General features: G+C 37.9%; 1 protein-coding gene and 1 long non-coding RNA gene across 2 annotated transcripts in view; one reads left to right on the forward strand and one right to left on the reverse strand.

The window, feature by feature from the left end:
• The window catches only part of LOC106484040 (uncharacterized), a 155,827-nt gene extending 154,717 nt beyond the window's left edge, over positions 1-1,110 (forward strand). The window contains exon 5 of the long non-coding RNA XR_010884419.1: positions 996-1,110. This is a non-coding gene — a long non-coding RNA (uncharacterized lncRNA). The remainder of the gene's footprint in view (positions 1-995) is intronic.
• The window catches only part of SORBS2 (sorbin and SH3 domain containing 2), a 168,039-nt gene that overhangs the window by 98,858 nt on the left and 50,176 nt on the right, over positions 1-19,005 (reverse strand). The window lies entirely within an intron of this gene.

Below are 19,005 nucleotides of genomic sequence, written 5' to 3' on the forward strand. Positions count from 1 at the left end.
AAGGAAAGATCACAGATACTTAGTAGAACACAGCAGAAACACGTTCTAAGTTGTAGTCAGGGATAAAAACTTGAAGACTTTCCAATTGTCCACACTGTTACTAATAAACTAACTTAGGATATATCAGGATATATTTGCCCTAGCAAATGTAATATTAAAATCATGATTCAAGGCACTGGTGAGATCTGGTCTTGAAACCAACAAGCAGCTCTAGTTCCCATGGCTGCTAAGGATGTGATCATTCTCTACAGACACATGAAGGGAATGAACATCGCCAGCAGAAGAAAGGTTTGTGTGCCTGCATTGTCCTACCATCCACCATTTTGTTTGTCTTAGACCCAAGTTGAAAATTGGAAGGTGGTTTCCAATCATGACAGCCATAAGGTCTGGAGCACTTCTGTGTGGAGTGCTGTGGTCAAACTTAAGAGAAAAAATTATGTGAAAAATATGACTATCTGAAAGAAGGGGAGTAAATCTGATTATATGGGAACTTCTTGCCAGACCTTTAGCTATTTTACAAATGACATTTTTCACCAAGAATGCTATAAATGCAAGACTTGGAGGCACTGGCATTCCCTCTTCATTTCTCTTTATTTCTTCATGAAACACAGAAAAGAAACTATTTGAGGAGAAAGAAAAGCAATGAAAGCACAGAGGAAAACTATGTTTCTAAACTTAAACCTCTTTACAGCAATCTTTGTTATTACATACAGCATCAGTCAGAAAAGTTTAAACAGTTGTGTTTAAATTGGTATCATCAATTTAAACTAATTACCATATAATCTCGAAGGTTTTCTATTATATTTTTTGAGCACTTAAGTGAAAAAGTTTCAGCCAACGCCATTGTTTTCTTCTCAGAGATAAAGTAACAATCTCATGTTCTTAATGCATGGGACAAGCATCAGGAAAGCAGTTTTGACAGTGAAAATGGCTTATTTACAAATAATCTACTATGACAGCAGTTTTGAGTGAATCTGAATTTCTGCTTTCCTCAGGGTCTAGTTTGCTCATTGAAGCTATGGGGCTGGTGATGTACATGGTGTGCTTCGAAGGGGAAGCAGAAAACAGAGGAAGAACAATCACTGACATTCTTCAGTTTGGGATCTCTAGTGAAAGAACATGAGGCACTTCCTCCTATTGTAGCACAATTTTTACTAGCTGTGCATTCTTTTGCCGAGCTGTGTACTGAAAAATAAACTTAAGACAAACATCTGTACTTAGTTACAAATGTGTATTTGCTCTCTTCTTTTTCTGTCATCTCAAAATACATCTCAATTGCTTTGATATAATGCAATTGTGCAAGTATAAAAGAACATTAAGAAAGCTCTTCAAGCTGACAGGGTTCTGCACAATTTATTGTTTTTCACAGCAGCAAAAGAAAGAATAGGGATGCAAACTGCTGCTTTTACACTCTGCTTCTCCTTAAAAGCTTTACCCTTACAGGAAATTTTATTAATAATTCCAGTCATGAGTTTGTGTTTTGTGATTCATTATTGTTTATTGTTCAAGTATAAAGACAAACAAGGGAAGTCCCCTTTTTGAATATAATTCATATTTCTCACTTTTCCCTGCACCTAGGGAGGAATAACCCCATGCACCAGTACAGGTTGGGGGTTGACCTGCTGGAAAGAAGCTCTGCGGAGAAGGACCTGGGAGTGCTGGTGGACACCAAGTTAAGCATGAGGCAGCAATGTGCCCTTGTGGCCAAGACCACCAATGGTATCCTGGGGTGCATCAGGAAGAGTGTTGCCAGCAGGTGGAGGGAGGTGATTCTCCCCCTCTATTCAGCCCTGGGGAGGCCACATCTGGAGTACTGCGTCCAGTTCTGGGCTCCCCAGTACAAGAGGGATGTGGCACTACTGGAGCAAGTCCAGCAAAGGGCTACAAAGATGATTAGGGGACTGGAGCATCTCTCTTATGAGGAAAGACTGAGAGAGCTGGGCCTGTTTAGCCTGGAGAAGAGAAGGCTGAGAGGAGATCTTATCAACGTGTACAAGTATCTGAAGGGAGGGTGTCGAGAGGATGGGACCAGACTCTCTTCAGTGGTGCCGAGCGACAGGACACGAGGCAACGGGCACAAACTGAAACACAGACACTTCCATCTGAACATGAGGAAAAACTTTTTCACTGCGAGTGTGACAGAGCCCTGGAACAGGTTGCCCCGAGAGGTGGTGGAGTCTCCTTCTCTGGAGATATTCAAAACACACCTGGATGCAATCCTGTGCAATGTGCTCTAGGTGACCCTTCTTGAGCAGGGGGGTTGGACTAGATCTCCAGAGGTCCCTTCCAGCCTCAGCGATTCTGTGATTCTGCATCTATTACTGTTTTTAATATAAAAACCCTCAGTGCAGGTTATTTTTGTTTCTTACTTTTGGTTTCCCCCTTTGCTGCTGTTTTACAGAAACTTAGTGTTCATTCAAATTATTTCACGCTTTAGGCTGGAAATTATTTAAGATTACTGTATGAGAGCCTGCCACTGAAACAGATATATGCAGCACATCTGCAAGCGAGTACTTCGGGAATGAGGAGATGGGAAAAACTAATACTCTTATTGACTAAAAGAAGTCAGTCTTAAAGGGACCAAAGACAATTCAAAGGATGATTTCTTTTCTTTATGTATGATGTCATTAAATATATTTGTGCCATAACCTAGCTGAGGTAAATTTGTGCAGCTCTCCTGAACTCAGGGAAGCTCTGACTGCTACCAAAATTGCAGCTCTAACTCACAGATCTATTGCACTTTACTAGTACCAAAGAGCAATGATAAATAGTTTTCATGTAGAACTGATATCAGAACAGAACACTCCTGGACAATGTTTTTTAAAAAAAGCCAAGACTTTCAACAACATTAGATTTTATTAGTGGAGATATGTGCTCACAGCACTCCAAAGTGAATTCTTAATGTTTAGACTCCATCATATCTTTCAGAATTGTGTTTGAGAAGTGTATTTAAAGGATCACATTTTCCAAGTTGCCATATTGGCTGATGACTTACTCCTAAAAGACTTTCCTCAATGACTACCTACCTACAGTCAAGCCACCTAAACTCTGCCTAAGCTGAGGCAATGAAGAAACTTCAACATTAATGTCCACGGACACAATCCGAAAAGAAAAAAATTTGCTTTCATGGCGCACACAGTACCGGAACTCATTAGATGCTTTCTCAATCTGAAAGTTTTCTTATCAGGTAAACTCATTTGTTCACAAATACACAAAAGAGCCCCTGTCAGGCCAGCCAAAGCCCAGACAGGAGATGGATGCCTGTGGCAACCCAAAATTTATCTACTGCTTCACCCTGGGGTCAGTGGTAGCAAGGTAGTTCTGCTCGGTTAAGCACAGATGCTCAGGAGAAGATTTCACCATCTAGATCCCCAGATGACAGGGGTGTTTATTGTGCATCCCTAGCTCAGTACTTGATTAAACACAACCTTCCCCTTGCCAATTTTCACCCTAGTGGCTAGCACTACATGGTACCATGTTCAATACACAAGCTTTCTAGATCACTCTTTGGAAACATGGAAACTATAGACTGATCAGCCATCAGGAGCCAAATTAGGACATGCCAATCTTTTCACCATGATCAGGTACCTATCTTTTAGGTAACGCAGCACTTAGCATATGTGCCCAGAACTCACCTTACTGTCAACCTTTCAGACATTCTTAAAATTTTTTACCCCAAATCTATCTCTAGGAAGGCTTAAGTAAAAATAGCATCATACAACTAATTTTCCATCTTTCTCAAGACATAAACCCCAGCTAACATTAGAGCTATGCTCCCGTTTAAAATGCATTATGTGATGGTTACATTTGTGTCCATTAGCCCTCTGCAATTAAGAAAAACATTACAAACATAAAATTTTATTTTCATTGCTCATTTCCAGGACTTTTCAAATTAGTAGTCACTTACAGGTTTCCAGTATCATCAATAAGCAGCATTGGTAATTCCCATATTTATGCAACATAGTAAATAATGCATTCCCGCTTCTTTCTACTGGATATGGAACATGTAAGAATTTGAGACTAAACATGCATAAATCTCCATCTAAATTCTTTCTAGTGGGTATCTGGGTATCTTTTTTCCATGAGTCAATACCACTCCCATTAGAATCAGTGGGAATAGTGTTCACTCATGAAAAAAAATCCTTTCCTATTTTCTTTCATCCTTTTTGCCTTTTAAATATAAAAACATGCTTCCATTAATTACTGTAAGATAATGTTACATCTATTTAACAGAGTTAGACCAATGTGCAGGGTGACATAAGACTCCATAATATATTCTTAGCAAGTATGCTGAAGTAGCAGGATTTAGTTTTTAACTTTTTTTTTAGTAACATGCTCATGAAGACAAAAATAAAACTTGTGCAACTTACAAGAACTAAAATATTCACTGTAATGTTTTAATCCTTGTTATTTTCTAAGATATAAACTTAACAGGATCACACCGGGTAACTTTCAGTACCCCAAACAAGTACTTAAAACCTCACTAAAATTGGCCAAAAGTTTTAACAGAGAAGCAGAGGATCAAAAAAATTAAAGGTCTACAAGTTCTGCGAGAAATTCCCATGCATAATACAGACCATATCAAAGCCCAGCTAAGTGACATACCCTAGCACTATTAGATACAAGTGAAACGGGAAGGAAGGTTTTGGGGGCTGTGGGTGCCACAGAAAAAAGCTCCAAGAAGAAGCTGAGCCTTTTTAGACATCAGGAAACCTACAGAAATAACCAAGGAGTAGATTTCTGGTGTCAAAAAAAGCACAAACTTGAACCAAAGCCTTTCCCATTATGAAGGCATTCTTGTCAATCTCCCACATGGATTTTCTGATGACTAACAGTTTGAACTCAAAGAGTTGCTTAGTGTGATTCAATTCAGAAGACTGCCTACATTAGCAAGTAGGAGTGAGTTTCCACAGCAGAACAGCAGGTGCTGAAGCCTGCCATCCAACCAAGGGCTTGACCTTAGATTGGCTGTACTCTGGTCTGGTGGACTGAGCTCCCCTTGGCAGAGGGGAGCATGCCAGCCACTCTTTGAGCCCACCTTCCGGTTTAGTTTTGTTGGTGGGTATGCAGGCCTGCACTGTGAACCCATGCTGTGATGCGAACCAAAGCACAGTAAAATGGGGCATGATTGGAACATCTTAGTTCAGATTAGGAGCACAGTTTTGAAGCAAAAGCTAGAGCAGATTTATCCACCAACAGTCTGAACAGTCATCAAGCTTTTTCTGTTCTGCTGCTCAAGAAACAACCTGTAGCCTTTCGACCCTGTATACTGACATATATCAGACTCCAGCAATAAAAAGATCAAGTGATAAGTAAGCAGCATTGTGCTCAAGTACAAACCAATAAGATCCGTCAAGAGCCAGGGATGCCTTTTGGAACAATACATTCTCTCAGTTTCTGTTAATGTTCAGACTGCAATACCTAAATGACTCAGACAGCACTTAGATGCTTTAAAGTAGCTCAAACGCTATAAACGTCTATCTTCCCTCCTGTGAAGCTCATTAAAAAACCCCAAACATGTTAAAAGGCTGCTTTATACCATGCTATTTGTCTAATTCTTCACTATTTTTCCCCCTCCATTTCTGAAAAATCTTAGCGCTGCTTAGCACAAGTATAGTCCCATTCAAGGCTTAACTGCACTTAAGAGAAAGCAGATATTTAGTAGCAGCAATACCATGTGCTCTCAAAAACACAGGAAAAAAAATCTTATATACAATATATGAAAAACTGAACAACCAGCTTTGCAATCTTATTTGCATCTTTTACTAATACATTTTACACTTTCCCAAAGTGCATAATCACCAATTTTCATTTCAAATAACTTTAACCCCCACCCCATAATACACCTCAAAATAATACAGCTTCCACTGTTTACAACACTAGTAAATGCAGTGTGCTGTCTACTGGTTTCACACCTCAAGTCCTACATGCTTCAGTGTTATTCAAAGCAAAATAGCTACTATATTCTTGCCTAGTATAAACAGCTAAACAATGACTAACAATTATAGTTGGTAGCACAGTTAAGCTCACATTATTAAAAGCTGTTAATACTAGCTACCTGTACCCGCTAAGTAAACTTCAGAAGTTCTAGAGGTCTGGCTCATGTTTAAAGACTGGATGCTTATCTTTTTCTCTTCATCTCAATTCTTAATTCCTCATCAGCACATTTAAGGTTTCTATTTAACTCATCATTTACTGATCTAGACCAAGTGATAAACAGCATAATATTGAAATTCACAAAGGTTAAACTGAGTGCTATAGTTTGGAATAGCAGAGAGATGCATATAAAAAGGCTCACACTTCACAAACTTGGGAAGAAAAAGTGATTTTTAAATTGGAAAGAGACTACAGTATCTGTTAGAGCTAGAAAGAGAACAAGAAAGCACATGAGAAACCTGAAATGCTCTAATATCCAAGGGGCTGACAAATGACTTAAAAGCAAACATGAATCTCCAAACTAACTATGAATACACTAAAAGGAACATGAAGAAAAAAGATAACAGTTCTTCTCCATACAGCTCTCATACAACTGCACATTGAAATTATACTAAATTGTCAATATGTTTTACTAAAACATATTGAAGAGTTTTCCCACTACTGAGAGCCAGTAACAGAAGCTAACTTTTATGTAAGCTGTAACTTCTTGGCTGGTGATTTAAATTCCAAAGGTAGTCAGCTCTGGCATTTTAGATGAATGCAGAGAGCACAATAAGTACTGACCACCAAGCAGGAGGCACCAAAATAACTTGGAAAGCTGCTGAGAGCCATTGGGAAAACAAACAAAATGAACACCTCCCCCTTCCCCCCCCCAACCTAGAAAGGGAAATGGATTTCTGCCTGCATAGCATGAGAAAGATTTTCAGGCCCTTGACTGGCAGCTGTCAAATGGGAAAAGGTCTCACCTTCTCTGAACTCTTCAATGATCCACTAGGCAAAAAGGTCAGCAAAACAAAGGATGCTTCTGTTCCCCTCTTTCCTAGTTAAGATCTGTTTGTGGAGGGGATCTCATGAAGTGGGTACAGTATTAAACAATGATACAACAAATAAATAAGCTTAGTTATCTGAGATCAACACCTATAGCCATTCCTGAATGGCCAGTTTCACACACTAATCAAATCTACTTGCACACCTAACAATCAGCATAGAACTTCATTTTTATGAATTTCAACTATTTTCCTGTCATTTTTAATCTTTCAGTGACATTTCATGGACAGAACTGGAACACTGCTTTGAGCAGTCTTACTTGCTCTGAGGCTTCCTTAGGCCAGATGCTACTTGGTAGGGTAGCTTATCCCCTATAATAGGGCACTAAGCATGGCTTCTATACCTGGCTCTGTCACTGGCTTTCAATGCACCATTTCACCTTTCTGGGCCCAGCTTTCTCTTATCCTCCTTTGACACTTTAGGAGAGAGACTGTCTCCTCTCATCTATTTCTGCAGATAGAGATGATGGGATCACAGTCTTTAGGATGCATTCTTTCCCCAATGGGCAGAAGCTGCTTCCTACCAATACCAATCATCATTGAATCCTTGTATTTTAGTTGTCTGCCTTCAACTGTTTTTTTGTTTTAGATTACAGGTTCCTGGGAAAGGAGACTATTTTAGATCTGGTTTTGCATGCTTCAAGGAACAATAGGATGCCGGTCCTTAATTAGCATTTATGTGCTGTGACTGCATATATGATAAGGCAAAGTAAAAAACAAAACAAAAAACCCTACCCCTATAACAAACAATGCAAGTTAAGAAATTTCAAGAGATCAGCCAAACCAGGAAAGGTTACTGGATCGGAGAACACGGGTTGCAGATACTTGTAATGACAGTCAAGTAAATAACAAAGAAAAACAATAACATATTGACAAATTTTTTTTTTTTTTTTGAAGTGTTGATCAAATACAAAGGAACTGTCTTAAGTTTCATTAATGGTACCTGTCCACCCCTTTGGTCACTGGATAAATAGCAGCTGCTAAGAGCTACCATCTGCTAAGAAAAGGCATGAAAGTTGATAATAAAAATCAGTGCAAAATCCCTCAACCACAAACCTGTACAAACAGTATTGATATAAAACTTTGGTATAGAAATAAGCTTGGGAAATATTAGTTTCAAAATGCTGCTTATTATAACTCTTCAAATAAGAGTTCATCTAACCCTTACCTACATAGGATATGGTTTCTACTACAAAAATGGTTATCCATATAACTCCTGTTATCTATTATATTTTAGAGTTTATATTTTCTGTCTGACCATAACACTTCTGTGAGGACAAATTCACAATTACCAGATTTAACTTTACTATTCAAAAGATTACCTGCCCCCACCCAGTTTTCTCCAGCAATTACAGATAATATATTTTTACTAATGAAGTAAAATAATAAATAATTAATTAAAATATTTTATCATTGGTCATGCTATCTCATTACCCCTTTCTCAGTTCATGCTTTTATATACACATCTAAATATATTACTCTAATATCTGACTTTCCAGTCTGGTGAGAAAACATATGATACTATCACTCTATTATTCTTGCTGCTCCTACAATGAGAAAAAATTCACTCAATACATTGGTTCAGGATTCCTAACAGTGAAGGTCAGCGACAAGATCATCCTTGATCAACACAAAATTGCTTCTTCTCAATTCTGTGCAACAACAGTAAGTTGAATAATAAATCATGCTGTGAGTCATATCATGTATACATAATAACTTCAAAAACATTTAAATGGAATTCTTGTGCAGCTTGAAGAGCAGACTTAAGTCACTGACCATACATTCTGCAAAATGAAGAGACTTGTCTTTAAGGAATACCTGTAATTTACAGAAGTCTTTAAAACTAGCAAAACCCTCAGAGTATTTTTCTAGTGAGGAAATGTGCTCAGGGACAACACATGCAGAGTGTGCATTTGTGTGCATACATGCCCACATACCTGTATCTTTCACCTGCAATCTATACACACACGTATTTTTTTTAAACTGCATTTAAAGAATTTTAATGGTGGAACAAAACATTCAATTGCTTTAAAAAGCTGTATTTAAGTTGCCTGTATACAGCAAGAATGATGTTCCTCCTGTAAGGAGCTATGCAATGTCTGACAGTTATCCAGCATATAGCTTTAAACTTCATTATGCACAGTTCAAACCAAGCACCAAAGACAGAACTATTAATTTTCAAGGTTTGCCTTAAACATTCATCATTATAACAGCTATGCACTTTTTAAAAATTAGCTTTAGGTCAGAAAGCCACTGTGTCCTCATTGAAAAGAGACTGAAGATGAAAAAGATCTCAGTAACTTTGGGTAACTGAACTGAAGATACTTTGGGCCCAATTTCTCAGAAAGCTTTGAACAGTGCTAACCAAACTTCCCCTTGATTTCAAACTCTGGCCATCAGTGTTCAGCATGTTCACAGATCTAGTCCTTCAGGTTTGTGCCAGGCATGTAGAAAACAAGGACCAAAGTTCAGAACTGCTGAGGAGGAGGGTTGGGTGACCATACAGCATTGTAGAGCAGAATCACAGAATGGTTGAGGTTGGAAGGGACCTCAGAAGATCATCTAGTCCAACCCCCTGCTCAAGCAGGGTCACCTGCAGCTCATTGTCCAGGAATGTGTTCAGGCAGCTTTTGAATATCTACAAGGAAGAAGACTACATAACCTCTCTGGGCAACCTGTTCCAGTACTCTGTCACCCTCACAGTGAAGAAGTTTTTCCTCATATTCAGATGGAACTGCCTGTTTCAGTTTGTGCCTGTTGCCTCTTGTCCTGTTACTGGACACCACTGAGAAGAGTCTGGCCCTGTCCTTTTTACATCCTCCCTTCAGATACTTGTACACGTTAATAAGATCTCCTCTCAGCCTTCTCTTCTCCAGGCTGAACAGGCCCAGCTCTCTCAGTCTTTCCTCATAAGAGAGATGCTCCAGTCCCCTAATCATCTTTGTAGCCCTTTGCTGGACTCACTCCAGTAGTGCCATGTCTCTAATTGGGGAGCCCAGAACTGGACGCAGTACTCCAGATGTGGCCTCACCAGGGCTGAGTAGAGGGGGAGAATCACCTCCCTCCACCTGCTGGCAACACTCTTCCTGATGCACCCCAGGATACCATTGGTGGTCTTGGCCACAAGGGCACATTGCTGGCTCATGGTCAGCCTGTCCACCAGGACCCTGTGCAGTACAAACTGCCTGCCTGGCCAGGCATAGGCTGGGGCTTTCTGTACTGTGACAGTGCACAGTACCCACTCCCGCAGGAACTCTGTGCCAGGGGCACAGGTCAAGACTAATATTTAGTCTCCTATTTCATTCCCTACTACCATGCAATCCGTTTCAAACAAATGAAAGAAGGATCCTAAAGAGCCTACAACAGACAGTTTTCTTTACACAACCCTACTACTACATCCCATTAGCAGGTAGAGCCTGTGCTCTGGCTGAAGTCAGGGATTAGCAGCAACAGTAGAACACAAAACTAGGATGAAATAATTGCATCCATGTAGAGGAGAAAAACTAAAGCAATACAGGTAGCTTTAATTATGGCATTTCCTACTCTGCAATTTCATAATGCTAATGTAATTCTTTCTTAGGTCACCTTCTAGATTTTCTTTTCTTCCAAAAGAAACAGGAAATTCAGGAGTTTAATTGTCTGGCACCACACCAACACTGAATCAGTTTTCTAAAATGACTGCACGAGCCTCCATCTTTTCAGCTAACAAAGTTCAGCAATTGCAGCAAGCTTTGAGCTCTTAGCTATCAGCCCTAAATTCCTTCCCTAGCCAGTCCTACTTTATCCATTTAACTCATTTAAATTCAAGTTTTATTGTCACTACCCTCCAAACCAACCCTGCCCCCCCTTCCCCTGCCAGAGGTAATTTGTCAGTCTACTGCTCTTATTCCCTCAGTCTTCAAAAACCAGGCTGCCTTTTCCTCTTCAAATATTGGTCTGTAGGGGGTCTGAAAGAATACAAAACAGCCACCTTATTTTCAGCAGGCTCTAGCATTCATCGCAAAAGCAATTACACTAATAGTCCCACTCAGTCCCTACACTATCCTCAGCACTCAAAAGCATTCAAGCACTCAAATCCAATTTTCTGTTCATGTGCAATGGGAATGAATCTTCAGAGATTTTGACTTAGTCAGCTCTCTACTGAACATCTGCAAACGGATTTTTCAGTGGCATGCAAATTCTGGGTGGAGTTTTGTAATGGGAGGTAAAAGTCACATTCCTAATAACGCTGTGTTTAAGTTCACATCCATGTTCCAACCACAGAGACCATAACCTTGCTAAACTATAGGTCAGACTTTTTAAAGTGAGTCATATCTTACAACTTTTGTCAAGCAACTCAAAACAGGATCTTAAATCAGAAAACGCTGAGTGACTTCATTAACAGTTGGTACTAACAAGCCCACTTGAATGAAGTAATTTTAATCATACAGTTCTATACATAAGCTGCTTGAATATTTTGAAGTTCTGAGACCAAGCTTCTTTCAATAGTATCATGACATATTACCTGTTTTGCTTTAACAGTGCACTTTTGCCAAGGCATGTCCCCAGGGGTTGTGAAGCCAACAGAAATCCTCAATTGACTCTAAGTGGATTTAGGACAAGTCCCAAATGAAATGTTATTTCAAGGTTATCAGATTAGTTTAAATGTACCTGCAATTGTTGTTGTTCTAACACTGCCACAAATGCTATTCAGGGCTTCACTGTTCTGCATGTAAGTGTCACTCAACTAGTTCAGGGAGTGCTAGCACATGAGACTATTGGTTTCAGGAAAATGTGTAGATCAGTTCCATGCCTTGCTATAACACCAACTATTCAACCTCATCAAGTGCAGTATGAATAACAAAAAGGGGATAGATAACATATGGGAATGTCACAGAACATTTCCCTTCATGAGTTAACCCCTCAGTTTACTTAACAAAATTTGAGGACATAACTTTAATAATTAACCTGGTATATGTAATGTTTTAGAGCTATTTTTACAGCTTCTAGCTTTTTTTCCTAATTGACTACAGTAAGTGCCATTCCCTTAGCAGATGTTCTCAGTTCCCACACAATTTCAGTTTTATAACTACAGTCACCTACCATACAGCACACTGCAATGTGTCATTTTAAAAGTCACCTTCTTGCTCATTAAATTCTACTATTGCTTAGGGCACAACTGTTTTCAACTGTATGCCAACCCAAACTCAAAAGACAAGGAGATAGCCTTTAACTATATTTCATGTGAGTGCACACAAACACACTGGCACACTGATTTTGTTTGTGAATGTTGAGAAAAAAAGAAATGTCATTAAGGTAAATGACAAACCATGATTTTAATTAATATACTAGATGTTAAGTGGCATAACAAATTATAGTAATTTTTCCCCTGAAGAGCTAGTCAATTAGCTTGAAAAATGGAAAATTAACTGTGAACAAATGTCACTGAACAAATTGGAATCAGAAAGCTGGAAAAAAAATTTTTTTTAAACCTTTTAGGTTACACATGAATTACAAAGTAAATAAATTCTATCTGTTTTTAATAAATCTAGCTGCTTAGCCAAAAAACATTAAAATAAGCCACAAAATCTTATTTGGACAAATAAAGAAATAGCCTTAAGTTCAGAGTATTTTTTAGCACAAAGCAATCAACTGACAACACAGAGGGAGCTACCAAGTGCATGGTACACCTGTGGGTCAGGCCTGTATCATTTGTTGCTTTCACTCCAAACCACTTCAAAATTCGGATTTTTAAATAGGATTCAAACATTCTTTATACTGATGGGAGCAGGGTTTGCTTCAATACTCTTACAGCAGTCTGACACCTTCTTTCAGCTTCGCCATTGGGAACAGGGGAGAACTTTGGACAAGCAGCGCTGGGGCGCTCTGGCGGTTCTCAGCTCGCACAGCAGCTCTCCAGAGGTGCTTTGCAGCAGCCTTCAGGAGGAAGTAGCAGCAGCCCAGCGAGCCAAAGCAGAGCATCTTCAGAGTCCACAGAGTCAGATTTTTCCAGACAGAAAACTAACGCAAAGATGTGCAGAGATGATCATTTTGACTCCCAGAAGCCCTAAGCACAAGTTTTTTACTGAATCAGGTATTACACATCCAGTAAGTAGTTTGTCAGAACTACAGCTTCAAATCATATACATAGCTTTTCATTTTTATAATTAAGACAAATAATAAGAGTTAAGGTACAGCTGCTACTACCAAAGGAATGAACTAGATGCCTGCTACAGATTTATCCAGACAACTTTCTGTACATTCAGCTCTCTTGTAAAAAACATAGTACTATAAAGTGAAAATTTCAGTGTGAATACTAAGAAATTAACTTATTGTCCCCACATAACACATGAAATTCAAGTAAAAAGACAAAACTGGAAGGAGGAGGACTGTTGAGGAAAGAAGTACACAGTGGTCCTAAATTGTAGATGATGGTTAATTTTATAGGCTGATAATCAATGGCATACACTGTGGATTTCAGTGAGTTCTAGATCCATTTTGTTCTTATAATTTTATATTTAATAATCTGGCTAATAGCAAAGTTAGGTGGAACTTAGTTATTTGAAAATAATTCAATTCTGCAAATACATTTGTGAACATTATTCACATATAAATACATATATTCACATGAAACAGTAAGACAGATCTGCATGGCAGATGAGTAGAGAAGCTTCTTTTTTAAAGGATCAAACCAATCAAATTAAAGGACCAGTATTAAATCAGATCTAATGAATTTAAAGTGACTTAGTGTTATTGATATTCACCTGCACTTTTCTGAAGGAAAGGGAAGATTTAAAAATACAGTGCACCTGTTCTTAAAAATAATTCTTTTCCTCTAGTAAAGAAATTATGTTAATTAGTTCTGAAGTTTTATGAAGTCATGAAACAAGACTATCCATGCAATGCTGTCAAATTCATCAAGTTAATGAATTGAACACACAATTGCTTTCTCTCTATTTCTTATGCCAGTCACTGGTGCTGCTTACCAAGCAGCATACAAGACACCTACAAACTTAAAAAAGCAATTTAAGTTAAAAAAAAAAAAACCTCTGCAAAGCAATTACCTTATAATCGGTCTGCAGTGATGTAAATTCTACACTTGAAGATCACTAACATCTTTAGTAAGGTATTTTCCTACATTTAAATAAAATGAAATCAGAGATCATTTCTAATTTAGTGATCTAATGAAAACAAAGTAATTCTGAAAACCTATGGATAAGTAAAATATGTAGTAATCACAATTTGCTTTTGAAAGAAAATTTTTGATTACAACACATGAACGGTCTGATTTCTTTTTCAAGTAATTAAAAATGAACTGATCTATTTCTAAGCAACTAACAGAGAGCAAGTGATCTATATTAGCTCTGACACCTAAGCCTGGCTGCTTCTTTCTACTCTACACTCTTGCTAAAATTCTCCCTTTCATTATTTATTTTGCTGCTATTATCTTTTTTCTAATCTCAGTCTTGCTCTCCTGACACCTCATTCACATTTCCAGAGACTCTGGTCTCGGAGAGTTGTCCTCCTATCCATTTTCTCTAAGCACCACCAATGCCATGAGTGCAGCATTTCCTAAATCAAGCCCTTTCTTCTCAAAGCTATGGCAGTGAACATCTCTCCTTTCTGGCCTTTCAGCTATAATTTCATCCCATTCCATCTTATCCCCTTGAAGCCTCCCCTCCTCCTCAGAACCCTCTTTTCAGCACCATCTCTGTTGCTCAAAGAACAGATGCTTCTTGTTTCAAAGACTATTGATAATGAACATTAAGGTAATTCATAACAGGTATTGCAGAGTTTTGTAAACAATGTCAGAATTAGTCATCCAAAAATATTTTGCCACAAATTACTATTTTGTTGAAAGGTTCTGTTTTCTTCCAAAATGAAATGTTTTATTTTTAGACTAGACTGAAGTTTTGTTTAGAAACATTAACTCACAGTAAATAGTCTCAGAAGAGCAACACAAACTGTTTCAAAACAAAAATTAAAAAATTATCTTAACCTGGTCTTTCCACTCAGAAATTTGAGATTGACAATCAAGTTCTGATTTGCTTCAAAAGCTTGGAAGAGTTGCTCAAATGTCAAAACAATTCCTGTAAAACAAGGTAACAATTTCCCATGCAACTCCATGCAGCTCTGTACCTTTGGTTAAGATACACCTCGGTTTAAATACTGATATAGCAACACTAGCTTACTTTCAAGCATGTTTTCATCCCTGAATAGCATTAGTTACCTTGAAGAAGAAACCACACTAGACAAAACAAGAGCCTTCCCAGACTTGTATACAATGAAGATATGAAGATAAAAGCTTTGTATTTTTTTCCCTACTCACTTCTGTTCTATACCCCTTATTTAGAGTAACTTCCACCTCTTTGGCACCAAATGCTTTAAATTCCTCCTTATGTTCATACTTCATTTTTGAAGTCCCTGTACACTGCTTCCACTGGTGGTATATTATTTTGAATTTGATTTTTTGGTATATCATAGCAATCTAATTTACCTCATTAAGTGCTTGGGGAAGGGACACTTGCTTTTTACGCATTTGCTAAGCTTGTTCATGTCTGGCACTGGTATTCAGTGTAATGATTACTTCTTACTGAGGAGCCACGTGTACTCACTGCTTTACAGAAAAATGCAAAATAATGGCTGTCAACACAAACACTTCAAAGAAATACAGTTAGGGCAGTACAGCAGATAATTTTTGCAAGAATGATTTATGCCACATGCTAATCTAATGTATTATCAGAAAACAGTATCTGTCAACATTCATTCTGAATTACAAAGAGAAAAAAGTAGGAAAATGCATGCATTTTGCTTTGAAAACAGCCATATTCCATCCATTAATCATACTGTAAAACCAAACATGGCTTCACTAAAGACAAGACATTAGAATATACAGACAAGAGAGTAACACTTCCACCTTTTGCCGTTGTTCAAAAAAAACTTAGTATGGTGACAGAAGTATACTATACAAACATATATTAAACTGTTGTGTATACTAGCACAAAATAAGATAAAACATCAAAACATCAGCTATTTTCACTGATATTAAGAACATCAACTTTCCTCAGAACACTGAGTAAACAACAAATACTCAGTTTGCCAACTTAAAATATCATGTGTGCACTCCCTCCTGCTATATGCTGGTTTCCTTATTCTTTGCACTTGTGATAACACCACAAGTTATTGCACACAGTTAAATTACTCATGCACAAAGTTAAATTACTCATCTCTGATACACAAGGCATCTGAGAAATGGAAAGGTGATCATTAAATGCTTTTTTTTGGAAGGGATTCATATAATAACCTGAAGAACTACAGGTTTTATTTTCATACAGCGCAGCACACAATAAAGGCTTCTGTGTTAGCTGCTGTTACTTAAGGAATCAGGGAGTCATTGTGATTAAGTCTTTGCAGTATTCAAGGGAAGTTACAAAGCAAATGAATATTTGCTATGAAATGAATATTTGCTATGAAACAGTACTATAAAAATAAGATCAAGAAAACAAACATCATTATTTCACTTCATAAACTCTGTGAGATTTCATCCAGTAGAACTAGAAACGAAAGGATGAAAGTATGAACTACGTTCCACATAAGGAGATTAAATGGATGAAAATTCTTCAGTTTGGAGAGAGACCACAGACCTATAAAAATATGAAAGGGAGGTAAAAGCTAAGCAGGGAATAATTATTAGTTCTAAATTTGGTGCCTATAATGAGCAAAAGCTTTATTTTATTTTTTTAATTTCATGCAATTAAATTGTGGAACTTTAAAGAATTTTAAATAAACCAAAGCTACATGTTTGAAAACAGAACCAGTGGCTATTAAAAATGACTGTCCAGACATAGCATCTCCTATGAGAAACTCCTAAGCTACTGCTAATTGGCAGCTCAGGGGAAATATCAACAAAGGGATCACTTCAACCCTGCCTTTTACCTTACCTAAAACACTTGCTCCAAGGCAAAACCAGCAGCACAGCATGTGATTAGACAGAATTGACCCAAAGCTCTAGGGTTATGTTTTGCATATGTTTCTCTTTGTTTGGAGTTAAGTTCTACATTTTACTTTTAATGAACAAGATGGAAAAGTTGGCATCTCCTTTTCATCCTTCAGTACTCTAGGACTGAAAAAAGCTACTGCACTGCAGTGATGCAGATGAGTTTCTTTTTAGGCTTTTATTTGGGGGGCTAGGGGGAGGGGAGGGGTGAGTGTGGAGGTGATATTAAGTTCAAGTCTTACTTGATGGTCGCCTCTTTTTTCTTCTCACTTAAAAGACTGCTGATACTAGGTGAGATACAGCTACACAAGAGGATAGATTCCCTTAATGGGTTAAAGAATGGATTCTCACAGCTTCAGCAAAAGGTTCATGCACACAGAATACACATATTGCCTTTGAAAAGGGATAGCACAGAATGTGAGGAACTTCAGGTTCTCTCCTTCCTGATAAGTACAGGAAGGTGACAACCAAGACTGCCTAGAATCTACAATAAAGGGAAATGGGCACTCAAGAATGATAACTTCATGAAATATTTAGTGATCAGGTCAGTGATCTTACTATACATCCTGAATTTACAGAAAGTGAATCAGTCGCAATTAATTCTTTAAAAAAAAATGAAGGCCACAAAATCAACTTTCAGAACTGGTTTACAGAAAACAGTCTTTACCTAAACAAATCCCACCCCTTCCTAATGCTTAAGATTTATTAGGCACCAGTCTAAGATGCTTGGATTTATTATTCATCCTCAGAGAGAAAGTCTGCAGTTCTCAAAGAAAAGCCACATTCAAGAACAGTCCATTACTAAATGTAGCAGGGGTACTTACACACTTTGTGGATGCCCTCTAAAGCAAGCTATAAGCTTGATCCGCACTCTACTGCAAATCCGTACTGATTTCAGCTGAGTCACATCAGAACAAGCAAAAAGCAGAGTGGAAGATTAGGCCTTACATAAATTTGGCTGTTTACCATTCAGTCGCAGCTTTTTTCTATCTTCGTTTTTTCTAAGAAATAGTGAAGAGTACCAATACCTATGTTATTTCCTCAGCCGTTGTAAAGCAGTGCAGTCCAGTTGAGGTCAGTAGTGCCCCTTTACACTAGCTGCGGGTCCAAACACTTAGTCATTGCACAGTTATTCACAAATGTTTCAGACAAAAGACGCCAGTGTAAGTAGAAGTTGCACGCTGCAGAATTTCTCTCACCACTTCCGACACTATGTCACACAGGTTTTCTTGTTCTACAACTTAAGCTCTAAGAGACTATGCAAATACAAGCTACTCCAACACATTAATAAATCATCTACAGGTACCCACTGAACTACATGGTTACAGTTAATGTTCTTGGGTAAATCACAATTTGCAATGGCCTGTAAACATTAAACAGAGGACAACATTTTGAGTTATATATATTAGAAGTTTGAGTATATATATTAGAAGTTATACCTTTCTGGCTATAGAAAACAGACACAGGAGTTGTGTGATATATTGAATGCTGCTGAACGTGAATATGAGGACTTGCTTCTGGAAGCACCATGAAGCAAGACAGGTGACTTGTCTCTAAAATAACTTTGGGGTTTTGTCATTTCAGACTATTTACAGTTTTGATTTGCAACAAATCCAGTTATAACAGAGGACTAGCATTTGTCTTATTCTCATTTATAGAGCATGCATGCTCACTGATTCGCATGAAAATGAATACAGAACTTGCATTGAAAACCTCCAGAGTATCACTTTATTATGAACTTATGGGATCTCTGTCAAAAATGCTGCAACTATCAACCACTATTACAGAGTAAATCTGTCACCTTCTTTCCACGCACCAGTTTTTAAAATAGCTTACAAAAACTAAATGCATTGTACATATTAGTGATTATCAAATCTGCCCAGATTACCGAGACTAGTATCATTGGTTTAATCTTCTCCCATTACAGAAGTACTATTTCCATACTGGTAAGAATTACTAACAGCTTGCTGAGACTTTATTATATGAACACAGCCTGTTTCAAAGGAGAAACATTTCTGTTCCATTTTTTATTAAAGATACTTTGAG

This window comes from Apteryx mantelli, chromosome 5, assembly GCF_036417845.1.
Source record: "Apteryx mantelli isolate bAptMan1 chromosome 5, bAptMan1.hap1, whole genome shotgun sequence".
In the NCBI taxonomy this organism is placed as follows: domain Eukaryota; kingdom Metazoa; phylum Chordata; class Aves; order Apterygiformes; family Apterygidae; genus Apteryx; species Apteryx mantelli.